The sequence below is a fragment of the Polypterus senegalus genome, chromosome 15 (genome assembly GCF_016835505.1).
Source record: "Polypterus senegalus isolate Bchr_013 chromosome 15, ASM1683550v1, whole genome shotgun sequence".
Classification (NCBI taxonomy): Eukaryota; Metazoa; Chordata; class Cladistia; order Polypteriformes; family Polypteridae; genus Polypterus; species Polypterus senegalus.
The window spans coordinates 132,742,172-132,756,934 of record NC_053168.1 but is presented as its reverse complement, the minus strand read 5'-3'; positions in this window follow the sequence as shown (position 1 = coordinate 132,756,934).

The following is a 14,763-nucleotide window of genomic DNA, read 5'->3' as shown; positions in this document are numbered from 1 at the left end:
ATGTTGTGATTAAATTTCACATTGTAGACTTTTATTTAAATGGATTTGCACACATTTCGATCGACCAACACTTTTACTACATGGTCTCCATCATAATGTTTGGGACAATTGACGTTTGTGACTCCTCAGGTGGGTTTTATTGCTTGTTCAGATATCTCAGCTTGCTATCCTTTGCAATGTGTAGTTGCCATTGTTCAACATTAGAGTAAGAGCTGTGCCAATGAAGCCAATTCCATCCATCTTCCAACCCGCTGAATCCGAACACAGGGTCATGGGGGTCTGCTGGAGCCAATCCCAGGGCACAAGGCAGGAACCAATCCCGGGCAGGGTGCCAACCCACCGCAAGACACACACAAACACATTCACACACCAAGCACACACTAGGGCCAATTTTAGAATCGCCAATGCACCTAACCTGCATGTCTTTGGACTGTGGGAGGAAACCGGAGGGCCCGGAGGAAACCCACGCAGACACGGGGAGAACATGCAAACTCCACGCAGGGAGGACCCGGGAAGCGAACTCGGGTCTCCTAACTGCGAGGCAGCAGTGCTACCACCGCTCCACCGTGCCACCAATGAAGCCAATTATGAGGCTAAAATAAATAAATAAATATAAATCAGTAAAACCTTAGGATGACCTCAATCAAGTGTCTGGAATATCATGAAGAAGAAAGAACACACTGGTGAGCTCAGTAATCACCAAGGGACTGCTAGGCCAAAGAAGACCTCCACTGCTGATGACATCATAATCCTGACTCTGGTAAAGATAAAGGCCCCAAATGCTTGTCTGACAGATCAGAAACAGTCTTCAGGAGGCCGATGTGGACATGTCAGAGACGACTATCAACAGAAGACTTCATGAACAGAAACACAGAGGCCACACTGCAAGATGTCAGCTACAAAAACAGGATCGCCAGATTACAGTTTGTGAAAAAGGACTTAAATGAGCCTGCAGAATTCTGGGAAAAAGATCTTGTGGACAGACGAGACAAAGATGAGCCTCATCAAAGTGATGGCAAGAGCAAAGTGTGAAGATGAAGAGGAACTGCCCAAGATCCAAAACAGACCACCTCATCTGTTAAACATGGCGGTGCTGGGGGTGTTATAGTTTGGGCATGTGTGAATGTCACTCTTCATTGATGACAGAATTGCTTATTGCAGTGACACAATGAATTCTGAGGTGTACGGAAACATCTGATCTTCTCAAGTTTCAGTCATTGCCTCCAAACTCACTGGATGGTGCTTCATCCTACAACAAAATAATGAGCCAAACGTACTGTTAAGGCAGCAGAGGAGTCTTTCTAAGCTAAAAAATTGAGAATTCTTGAACGGCCAAGCCAGTCACCTGATTTAAACTCAACTGAGCAGGCCTTCCATATACTGAAGAGAAAAATTAAGTGGACAAGCCCCCGAAACAAGCAGGAGCTGAAGATGGCTACATTACAGGCCACTGGTGTACCTGACTCCAGGATTGCTGCTACCTATCAGTTTGAGGGAGCATGAAACTTGAATAATTCAGTTCCCCCTGTCCTTCCTTCAAGGTAGCGTTCCACCATTTAATGGCAGCATATACCCACTCTTCAGGTGGCATCCTAAGCCCAGATCCTTGTAAAGCTGTGCCTATTTGCCACCTCGGCCTCCCGGTCAGGTATGGGAAGGCAGTCCATTCTGGAAGGGATGCCTGCCATCCATTATGTAGGCCAATATATATCTGACTAGGAGCACTTGAGACTGGTTTTACTCAACACTACTAAGGTTCAATGTAACCCTAAACTGGTTTAAATGGGCAGAGAAAAATAGATGGATGGATGGGTATACGAATTGTGAAAAAACAAATGTATTGGAGCTAAAGAATAGACTGATGTGATCTTTACAACAGCATCCCGAACTACCAGAGAGCTTAGTAAATCAATTTACTTGCGTGTTTTATTTGTCTTTTATCTGAAAATCAAACACTGTATAAAGCATCCCTTTCTATGGCTGGTGTTACAAATTAGGAGGCTGTTTTTCTATGGCAACGGTACAATCCAATTGAGCGCAATGAGAATTTCTACAATAGATTTTATAACTAACATCTGAAAGTGCCGCTTGGAACGGCAATAAAAGGAAATTCCCAAAGGTATGACGAGGACTGAAGAAGTGTATTCTTATCAAAAGATTCTCCCCAAAAATAAAATCTACAGTAGCAAGTTGTATAGGCACAGAGCATGAGGGGCCTTTCAAATCTCAGGGAATGTCTCTTTGTCTTATAAATGGGGAATTTATGTCAAGTGCAGTAAATATTGATGGACTGATTGATAATCCTTGCTGGATTATTGAAAAATAGACTGGAGAATCTGGAGTCTGTTTGGATTTTCACACTAGCAGGATTTCATTATTTTTATTTCATACAATAAAGGCTAAAAATGAGAGGGCTGACAAAGTGAAGTAATACGTTATTTATAAATCCTGCCGATGAGGATATTCATATTTGATTAAAAAGTCTCAACCGTCACTATTTTATCAAAGGTGAGATTGTTAGTTTAGCTTCTGTTTTTTTAATTTTTTTGTGGGATTAGGGTTAGGGTTCTGTTGTCAGTGGCGATTTTTGATATGAGTGACATGGGCCATTGACCAGGGCAGCATCGTGGTGGGGGCATCTTGGACAATGGCAAAAAAAAATATATATATTTTTTGCGTGCGCCCATGCTGCCCCGACATCATGCCAGCGCATTTTTGGGATTGCATGGCCACCGATCGGTTTAATGCTGCTTGCCGCACAGGGAGGAGAGGGGCAGGCCGGCGGGGGATCCTCCTGTGTGAAGCTGACGCCAGCTCAATGCGTGTGCTCTCTCTATTCTTTATCACAGGTTAGTAAATTCACCATAATTGGAGTGGCTTTAAAACGGTAAAATATCGTCAATGACATTTTGAACATGTTGATAAAGTGATTTGAGTTAGTAAGAGTTTTTTAGTATGGATACATATGTTTGCGTGCTAACTTAATAATGCAAATGACTCGCGTAGTGGAGAGTGATAAGCGGGGAAAGTTAACCCGAAATAATAAACTGACTGCAGCTTTGAGAGAAAAGGTTTATGTAGTTGTTAGTGACCTGGGGAACTGATGACTGGAGATGGTACTAAAGTGAAAATTCTTTCCACTAGAAGGAAATATTTTGAAGCTGTATAAATGTAAAATTTGATTTTGTCTCTGTTAGACATTACATTTCCAATAGTTTGTTTTATTGCACTGATTTTGTTCAGTGTTTATTAGAACGCTGGGGGGGCACCAGAGGGGGTGTTCACCCACGGCACCAAACAGGCTAGGACCGCCCCTGTCTGTTGTTATTTTGACTTCCGAGAAGATGCACGCTTGGTGATGCTTTCAAAAATCCACTATGCAGTTAAGTTCAGGTTCTGACTCTGATTTTCTAAGTCGAGAAAAGACGATTTTAGCATGGTGTTTGTGTGTGTTTCCATGGAAGATCTGAACCGCACAATGAAAACAAATTATGGGATAACCCCTACGTGCAGTGGCGTCGCTTTGGGGGGATGGGGCGGTCCACCCCGGGCGGCACAATTTTTGGGGCGGCATTATTGGCCACAAGGCTTAGTACAATTTGTGTGTAAGCAGCAGGGTTCGGAAAAATATCACTCATGTATGAAAAAAGTCAAATTCTCTGATTTTTTAACCACAAATGCTTGAAAAATAATGTTCAGACTGTCCTTCTGCATCAGACACAGCAGTTGAAATGTATGAGGCAATGACAAAATAAACATAAACGTTACACCGATAATAATTTCTAGGAAGATAAACAACTAATTTACAATTTATAATTTCGTTATTAATCCGAATGCGTTCTTGCTCTGCGCAGAAAACATCTCCCCCTATCACTTGTACCCTACTTTGGTTCTGGTTTTCGTAGCGTAATTATATTAAACTAATAATTAGAACACGGCTTATCAGTGCGTCTATACTATATTCTTGTCTAGTTGATGCTTATAAATATATATATATATATATAAATTATTGCTGTTTCTTTATATATGAATAAATCTATGCAAAATGTATCTTAATTTTTCTCTATACGTCATTTTAATATTCAGATATTCAGATATGTTGGAGGGCGGCAAATTGAAGCACCGCCCCAAAGCCCCCCCTCCCTGAGCGGCACGAACTCGAGCTACGCCACTGTCTACGTGAAAATATTCCATACATTTATGAAAATATCTCATACGTACGGGATACTTTTATGTACATACAAGATGTTTTCAAGTACATATATGATACTTTCACGTACATGTGGGATGTTTTCACATACATACGGGATACCCACAATAATTGTTTTAATCTAACTTTATCTTGTAAGTACGTGAAGGTAAATGTATCCAATACGTACATAACAGTATCCCATACGTATGCAAAAGTATCCCATACATCGAAGATATTTTGATGTATGTATGACATAATCAATCAATCAATCAATCAACATTTATTTATATAGCACATATTCATACAAAAAAATTTAGCTCAAAGTGCTTTACAAAATGAATAGAAAAATAGAAGACACGATAAAAGATAAACATAAGTCAACATTAATTAACACAGAATAAGAGTAAGGTCCGATGGCCAGGGTGGACAGAAAAAACAAAAAAACTCCAAAGGCTGGAGAAAAAAATAAAATCTGTAGGGGTTCCAGACCAAGAGACCACCCAGTCCCCTCTGGGCAATCTACCTAACATAAGTCAAGCAGTCCTCTTTGTATTTAGGGTTTTCATGGAAGGACCTGATGATGATGGTCACGTAGACTTCTGGCTTTCAGTCCATCAATGTTCGAGCATCAGGATGCTTTGAGTAGGTGGTGGTGGCGCAGGCCGCCACCACAAAGAAACCGGAAAAAGAAACAGAAGAGAGTTGGGGTCAGTACGGATTTTGGAGCCACTATGAATAGTTATTATGATGAATTGAACATACAGAGTATCAGGATAAAGTTAAAGTGAAGTTATAAAAAGGCCAGGTTAAAGTAATGTGTTTTCAGCAGTGTTTTAAAGTGCTCTACTGTATCAGCCTGTGAATTCCTATTGGCAGGCTATTCCAGATTTTAGGTGCATAACAGCAGAAGGCCACCCGCCTCACCACTTCTTTTAAGTTTAGCTTTTGGAATTATAAGGAGACACTCATTTGAAGATCTAAGGTTACGCTTTGGAATATAACGTGTCAGGCATTCAGATATATAAGATGGGGCGAGATTATTTAAGGCTTTATAAACCATAAGCAGAATTTTAAAGTCAATCCTGAATGACACAGGCAACCAGTGTAGTGACATCAAAACTGGAGAAATGTGTTCGGATTTTCTTTTCCCAGTTAGGATTCTAGCAGCTGCATTCTGCACTCGTTGCAAATGATTTATGTCTTTGTCATAAAGGCTGTCCCATAATTTTTTTCATTATGTGGTTCAGCTTCTGCATGTAACTGTGTGTCTGTGCAAAATCCAAAATTGATTTTCACCTGATAAAATGACAATGTTCGATGGAAATGAACCTGCGCTGTGTAACAGTAGTTTTCTGCTGTCTCGAATACACTCAGTCACTTGTTCCGTTTACTCACTAACTCATTTCGTTTGCTTTTCATACACTACTTCTGGTGGTGGCAGTCACAACTGGCCATGCAGTGCAGTCCAGGCTTCCATATTCCCCAGCAACCATCTTGAGCTGATCCAGCGCATTGCCACACCCACATAGAAAAAAAAAGGCAGTGTGCTCCGTGGTTAGTCTCTCAGGTGGGCGTTAGCATATCATAATCTCTTGGACCAATAGCATGAGTTTTCTGCATTCGACTTATATGACCGTCATTATATATTCTGTCCACCCTGGCCATTGGACCTTACTCCTTTTTTATGTCAACTAATGTTGTCTTATTTTCATTTCTTATTTTGTCTTTTATTTTTCTTTTCTTTATTATGTAAAGCACTTTGAGCTACTTTTTGTATGAAAATGTGCTATAGAAATAAATGTTGTTGTTATAAAATACCAGAAATTATGCGGTAAAATCAAGTCCCAACTTATACACGGAAGAATATATAAATATACGGTAGTGTGCTGGGCCCCCTGTTTTTGATAGCAAAACAGGAACATATATAGACATCAGAAATATCATTGGCCCCTATTCTCCTGGGGCCCCAGCCAGTGCCCATACTTGGTCAGCTCAGGTGTGACGTCATTCCCAGCTCTGACTTTCGATGTCAGAGGTAAATAAAATGCTGCATTTGACTAAAACGCAGAACGCATAACACGGCCCAGACTCGGAATTCCTACTCGCAAACTCAGAGCTGGTCTTTCAAGTCCAAGTTTGTGATTTCAGATTATGACATCAGTCCAAAATGGACTGGCGATCAGGAAGTAGAGTAATTCTTCATGGGTTTAATTTGGTTATTAGAACAATTGACTTTAAATGAATTGTCTCAGTCCATAATACTGAATATTGGTAAGGTAAACATTAGCAGTAACCGATGTTAGCTTGACACATCCTAATGTTCGTACATTGCACTCAATAGTTGCACTGAGCAGTTTTTTTATTTGCAGCTTCTAAGTAGAAATAGTACTATTTGTCATGGCCAAATGATGAATATGAAATGTGAGACGATCAGAGGAATGCACATGATGAGCTTTACACAGTTGCGTTGATGACGTCTCGTGTGGCGCACTCCCGATTGTCCTGCATGGTAACTGAATGGCAACCATCAACAAAAAAATGGCTGTGGCCGTAAGAAAATAATACGGCGCCCCGGGAGAACGGAAGTCCTTTTCAACATGGTTAAAATTACAGATTGGATTCTTTGATCTTCAGATTCATGGAAATGTGGTTTGGAAAAAATTAAGAAGAACAAAGGAAGTTGCCAGCCAAATCATCACATCTGCTACCAGGAAAGACTCTCACCCCAGTAATCCTGAATTGGATAAAGTAAGGTTCAGAATGTTATGGTTGTTATATTGCTTCCTTCAATTCCTTTATCCAAAGTATCTGAAAAGTGTAAAAATTTCACATTACCCTGCACTCCATTATATTAACAAGGGGACGACTAAGTAATCAGTCATCTGTATCATTTTCAGATTCCAGCCTACATTCAGTTCATGCCAGGCATGTCTAATGTTCTGTAACTGCACAGCCATTACTATACATCCCAGTCTTGGCTCCTCAGTCACACAGCACTTGTTTTATGCTTTTTGCCAATTTTTTCTTGCAATTATAATAAAAAAAAACCCTGTCGATAATTAGGAACAGGCCACCCAACATGCCAGCTTATGCCCACAAAGGTATGCTTCATTTCTATGAGTCAACAGAGTAATTAATTCTAATTCTTTGGGTCTGTGACGTATCATTTATTGCAGTCATCATCTGAACACTGACATGTTTGTTTGCCCTCATTTCTATGGCATCCCAGCATGACGCGCATCTCATGCTTCCCAGCAATATTTGCCAAAGCCGACCCTTTGTGTTTAATGTCTTAGTATTTTAGACCTTCTTGTAGTACTAGGGTGTTGTACCCTGTTAGCCATTACGAATGGAGAGAAAAGCCAAGCAAAATAACACCTTTTATTGGCTAACTAAAAAGATTACAATATGCAAGCTTTCGAGGCAACTACATCCCGCCTGAAGGAGGGGCCTGAGTTGCCTCGAAAGCTTGCATATTGTAATCTTTTTAGTTAGCCAATAAAAGGTGTTATTTTGCTTGGCTTTTCTTGTTATAATTTAAAATGGATTTTCACTTCTTGAGCTATCAGACATCAGAATTAGATGGTTAACAATGTTAAGGCTTAATTTAAGACAATATAACGTATCTTAGGCCTTTTTTTTACCTGGACTGGAGTCATTTTAAAAGTTTTTCTTTTGTCATCTACACTCACCTAAAGGATTATTAGGACCACCATACTGATACGATGTTTGACCCCCTTTCGCCTTCAGAACTGCCTTAATTCTACGTGGCATTGATTCAACAAGGTGCTGAAAGCATTCTTTACAAATGTTGGCCCATATTTATAGGATAGCATCTTGCAGTTGATGGAGATTTGTGGGATGCACATCCATGGCACGAAGCTCCCGTTCCACCACATCCCAAAGATGCTCTATTGGGTTGAGATCTGGTGACTGTGGGGGCCATTTTAGTACAGTGAACTCATTGTCATGTTCAAGAAACCAATTTGAAATGATTCGAGCTTTGTGACATGGTGCATTATCCTGCTGGAAGTAGCCATCAGAGGATGGGTACATGGTGGTCATGAAGGGATGGACATGGTCAGAAACAATGCTCAGGTAGCCTGTGGCATTTAAACGATGCCCAATTGGCACTAAGGGGCCTAAAGTGTGCCAAGAAAACATCCCCCACACCATTACACCACCACCACCAGCCTGCACAGTGGTAACAAGGCATGATGGATCCATGTTCTCATTCTGTTTACGCCAAATTCTGACTCTACCATTTGAATGTCTCAACAGAAATCGAGACTCATCAGACCAGGCAACATTTTTCCAGTCTTCAACTGTCCAATTTTGGTGAGCTCGTGCAAATTGTAGCCTCTTTTTCCTATTTGTAGTGGAGATGAGTGGTACCCGGTGGGGTCTTCTGCTGTTGTAGCCCATCCGCCTCAAGGTTGTGCGTGTTGTGGCTTCACAAAGGCTTTGCTGCATACCTCGGTTGTAACGAGTGGTTATTTCAGTCAAAGTTGCTCTTCTATCAGCTTGAATCAGTCGGCCCATTCTCCTCTGACCTCTAGCATCAACAAGGCATTTTCGCCCACAGGACTGCCGCATACTGGATGTTTTTCCCTTTTCACACCATTCTTTGTGAACCCTAGAAATGGTTGTGCGTGAAAATCCCAGTAACTGAGCAGATTGTGAAATACTCAGACCGGCCCGTCTGGCACCAACAACCATGCCACGCTCCAAATTGCTTAAATCACCTTTCTGTCCGATTCTGACATTCAGTTTGGAGTTCAGGAGATTGTCTTGACCAGGACCACACCGCTAAATGTATTGAAGCAACTGCCATGTGATTGGTTGATTAGATAATTGCATTAATGAGAAATTGAACAGCTGTTCCTAATAATCCTTTAGGTGAGTGTATATGTTTCCAAGTTAAGAAATTTTAAACTTTACAAACCAGGTGAGGTTGCTGCCTTTTAACTGTGAAGAATCAAAAAGCCACCTTCCTTGGTGGATTGGTGCTGAGCTGTGTATTGTGCTGCTATCTGGAGCACAGTGCTGGTGTGATTGGACTCCTAATGTTCTGGAGAATGGAGTTACATCAAGGATAGCACTTCTCTCATATGGAGTTCCAGAAGGGTCAATTTTGGACCCCTCCTGTTTGTCTGTATATGTTACCTCTTAACTCCATAATAAAGAATTATGGTCTCTCATATCCTTGCTATGCTGATGACACTCAGCTTTACCTGCCTTTGAAGGTGGTGAACAATAGCAGTCTCCAGCCCATCCACGATTGCCTGAGGGACATCAAAGCCTGGTTTGAATCCCGTTTTCTCAAGTTAAACAAAGAGAAGACTGAAGTTATTGTTTTTGGGACTGTGAATTCCATGGTAGAACGCAGTTGATTTTGGTTCTTGCTGTAAACCTGTTGTTATGAACCTTGGGGTTCTGCTTGACCCGTGTTTAAGATTTGAAAAACAAACAAATTCTGTTTTTACTCCTTCTTACGTTCTTACACTGGCCACCCATTTAAGTTTAGGGCAGATTTCAAAAGTATCCTTTTAACATATAAAGCCTTAAATGGCTGAGCTGTAGAAGACTGCCTTCAGCGGCAAGGGGTTGTGACAACAAAGTGGATGCTGGAAGGTGCGAAAAGTTGGGCTGCTCCGCCGGGTCGACAGCTTCGCAGTTTCGGGCAGCTTTCTCTCTTTCCGCACTGTTTGTGACACTTCGGGAGCCTTCCTGGGAGAGTGGCAGTCTTTGCGAATGAGTGTAATCAGTGCCATCGAAGCATGACTCTCTTGGTAAATTGTGGTGCACGGCTACTTACTGTCCCTTAAGGTGAGTTCGGGTCACTAAAACCCTTGGGACTTGGGAATTGTTTGGACCTTCTGCCCGTTAAGCATGGAAGGGCAGCGTCCACATTTCTCAGAATAATTTTTCTCTTAAATCACAGGCACGTAGTGCAAGGTTGTTAAACAGATAGCTTACCTGAAACCACTGCAGTAGTACTCAATGTATCTTTACTTCTTAAATGTTAATGTCTGCGGTGGGTTGGCACCCTGCCCAGGATTGGTTCCTGCCTTGTGCCCTGTGTTGGCTGGGATTGGCTCCAGCAGACCCCGTGACCCTGTATTTGGATTCAGCGGGTTAGAAAATGGATGGATGTTAATGTTCTACTGTTTAATAATATTATACACTTTTTACATATCATTCAAATTCTCTTATGGTAATGTTTTACTGTTTAATAATTTATACGCTTCTTATATGTTCTTCAAATTCTTTTATCAATATGTTTTACTACTTAATAACTTATTTTATAAATACTACATTTTATTTTTTTTCCCTTTGCACTCAGTGAGCGAAGCCACTGGGTACTCAGCTAGTTTCACTATATAAGAAACATCATCAGTGATGTATCCCGAGGTCATCTGGCGTTTCGGGTCTTGCAACATCTTACACCCTGGCTTAGGTGACCCAACCGGGGTTGATCAATCCCCAACTTGCATCCCAGTAGTGATCTACAGATCAGCCGTTTTTATCCAAAGCCACCTTGAGTCTTTCTCTGCGGATAAGATCCCAATTCTGTAATGACAGGTGAGCACTCTATAGACCTGCATTGCGATTTAGTCAAACATCCACAGGTAGCACAATGCTATTGATGTGAGAGGCCTCATTTCACAATAATTTACCGCAAAAATGGAAGCCATTTTGAAAAGTGCTATTCTTTTGGTAATGAATGCCATAATTTAAGTTACAGTAACATTAAACCTACAGTATTCAAAAACTGCACTAATCCTATCCATAATGTGTCTCGGTAAGTGTACGCGGTGGCCTTTAGGCAGTGTCTCAGCATGAGGTAATGCAGTGCTACTGTTTACCCTGGAAGTCATATTCTCAACTTCAATGGCACTTCTGTGGGTAGTACGGTTAGTGATGCAGTTAATTAATACTTTGGCATATAACAGAATATGCAAAAATATGTTCAGGTTTCTCACTAAGTAGAATTGGGTTTTGTTACATGCTGCAACAGCACATTAGACTAATAAATGGATAACAAGAAAGAGTACATCAAAGACAGTAATTCGAGTGCAAGTCTGGTAGGTGATCAGATTAAGTGTGGTGACATAACTTCAATTTGGGTATTGATATCAGTTACAGGATGCAAGTAGACCTTGTTGCTGATTCTGCCTTACTGCATACTATTGGAGTGGCAAATGCTAATAATGGCCACAATATCAAAATCAACACCATCCAACGTCTGCTCCTTAGGGACAAGCTGACAGAGATGGGAGTAGACTCACACCTGGTGGCATGGATCGTGGACTATCTTACAGACAGACCTCAGTATGTGCATCTTGGGAACTCAGGTCTGACATTGTATTCAGCAATACAGGGGCGCCGCAGGGGACTGTACTTTCTCCAGTCCTGTTCAATCTATATACATCAGACTTCCATTATGACTCGGAGTCCTGCCACGTGCAAAAGTTTGCTGATGACACTGCTATTGTGGGCTGCATCAGGAGTGGGCAGGAGGAGGAGTACAGGAACCTAATCAAAGACTTTATTAAATGGTGCAACTCAAACCACCTAAAACTGAACACCAGCAAAACCAAGGAGCTGATGGTGGATTTTAGGAGGACCAGGCCTCTCATGGACCCCATGATCATCAGAGGTGACTGTGTGCAGAGGGTGCAGACCTATAAATACCTGGGAGTGCAGCTGGATGACAAACTGGACTTGACTGCCAATACTGATGCTCTGCTCAAGAAATGACTATACTTCCTTAGAAGGCTGGCGTTCTTCAACATCTGCAATAAGATGCTGCAGATGTTCCACCAGACGGTTGTGGTGAGTGCCCTCTTCTATGTGGTGGTGTGCTGGGGAGGCAGAATAAAGAAGAGGGACGCCTCACGCCTGGACAAACTTGTTAAGAAGGCAGGCTCTATTGTAGGAATAAAGCTGGACAGTTTGACATCTGTGGCAGAGCGATGGGCGCTGAGCAGACTCCTGTCAGTCATGGAGAATCCACTGCATCCACTGAACAGGATCATCTCCAGACAGAGGAGCAGCTTCAGCGACAGACTGCTGTCACCGTCCTGCTCCACTGACAGACCGAGGAGACCCCACACTATGCGACTCTTCAATTCCACCCGGGGGGGTAAACGTTAACATTATACAAAGTTATTGTCTGTTATACCTTCATTGTTATCACTCTTTAATTTAATATTGTTCTTTATCAGTATGCTGCTGCTAGAGCATGTGAATTTCCCCTTGGGATTAATAAAGTATCTATCTATCTATCTATCTATCTATCTATCTATCTATCTATCTATCTATCTATCTATCTATCTATCTATCTATCTATCTATCTATCTATCAATAATAGGACTACCAACATTACCACGAGTAAGACGCATTTCCAGTTAAATTAGGAGGTAAAGAAATACTCCACCCAAATACAGTATATTTTTCATATGTTACTTACACCATGAGATCTGCAGTGATGGCTGACAAACTGTTTTTTAATCTTACGTTTGTATAGAAAACTAAGATCTCAAACTTTCTGATAGTGTTGCCATTGGACTACTGCAAACAATTTCAAAAACGTCCATGAGAAAAATCTCGCATCACTCTTGTCGCATAATCCACACATTAGAACAGAGGACACAGAGGAAATGCTTTCTCTTGGGTTGAGCTTTTCATTTGAAGACCACCTCATGCACTGGTGAGTAGTTCTGTTTTCTGTTCTTATACCTATTATTTAATAGCAGTTTGCTTCAAACCTCCTAAATTCCAGACATTAGAATTTTATAAACTGCAGCCACTAAACAAACAGGATACTCAATGTGCTTGTTGAATTCTAAGTTGTTGCAAACCGCAGCTCCTATCTGAACTTCTCCTTATAATAAAGAATTCGTATTAGCTAAGCCTGACAGAGTTTAAGGACTCAGATAGGCTCTGGATATTGGACAGAAAATCAATGGCTACCGCTTGAGCGCCTCTAAAACAATGCCATAGGATCTTCAGTGTCTGTAGAGTGGAGGTGATCAGGATTTGCTGGATCTCAAGCGAGACAGTGTGACTCTTCCATGACTGCAAATAAAGCCTGACCTTTGCCCCCCCACCATTGTAAAAAAAAAAAAAAAAAAAAAAAAATAAGCTGAGATCCCGGCATTGAAAACCTTAAACAGGATTAGAAGGAGTTTAAAGCTAGTTATCCTTTTTATAATATATAAGGAACACACATGTGAGTGGCTCTTGTGTTATATCACATCCATTATGGAGAATGTTCCCATTGTTCCCAATGTTTATATTACAATATAAAGCAATGTGGTGTTGTACCTAGCTGTGTAGGCTACCCAACATTACACTGTGCAGGTTCACAACATATCATGTTCCTTTTCGGGTTTAGGGACATTTGTATCTTTATCTAAAGGTGTTTGGGATCTAAATTTAGGGGTATTCGATATAACTAGGCATCCAGGGGGATGAAACAATCATATGGAGGTGACAGAAGTGCTACCTCAGGGGTTTACTGCTGTGAGAAACCCTCAGATTAAGTGTGTTGAGCATTAGGGGATGAAAATCACTCGAAGCAACTAAGGAAACAGGAAACTGCAGGCAGCTTTGGACTTCAAACCCTGAGTTTGTGGGATCAAATCCCACTACTGACACCATTTGACCATGATCAAGTCGCTTGACCTGCCAAGGCTCCAACTGGAAAACCAAAACAAACTTAACCAATCGTATCTTAAATGTTTTATTCTATGTTAATCAGTGTTCCCTAATTTTAATTCTTATTTATTTTGTCTTTTTTCTCTTACGTCATCATGTAAAGCACGTAGAGCTACATTCTTTGTATGAAAATGTGCTATATAAATAATTGTTGCTGTTGTAAGTCTCCTCACATAAAGGCATCAACCAAATAATTTATCCATCCATCCATTTTCCAACCCGCTGAATCTGAATACAGGGTCATGGGGGTCTGCTGGAGCCAATACCAGCCAACACAGGGCACAAGGCAGGAACCAATCCTGGGCAGGGTGCCAACCCACTGCAGGACACACACAAACACACCCACGGGCCAATTTAGAATTGCCAATCCACCTAACCTGCATGTCTTTGGATTGTGGGAGGAAACCCACGCAGACACGGGGAGAACATGCAAACTCCACGCAGGGAAGACCCGGGAAGCGAACCCGGGTCTCCTAACTGCGAGGCAGCAGCGCTACCACTGCGCCACCGTGCCGCCCCCAAATAATTTAATGTAAATGTATTTATTTATGTATAGCAAGGATTTATTTATTGATTTATTTCTAGCAAATAATTTTTTTATTCATTTACAGCAAAGATGTATGTATTATTATTTATTTAAATTTAGGTCATGTTTCCTTCTCTATATTGTACGGGCACTGTAGTTGTGTAAACTGGTACAGGTTTTACAGATACTACTTGGGTATTCCTATTTTCTTCATGGAAATCTTAGAGAATATTTCTTTTTTCCTTTACATCAGAAGGAGGAAGAAGAAGTCCAGAACAGTCAGAGATAGCATAGCAATACAACAATACAATACAATAAA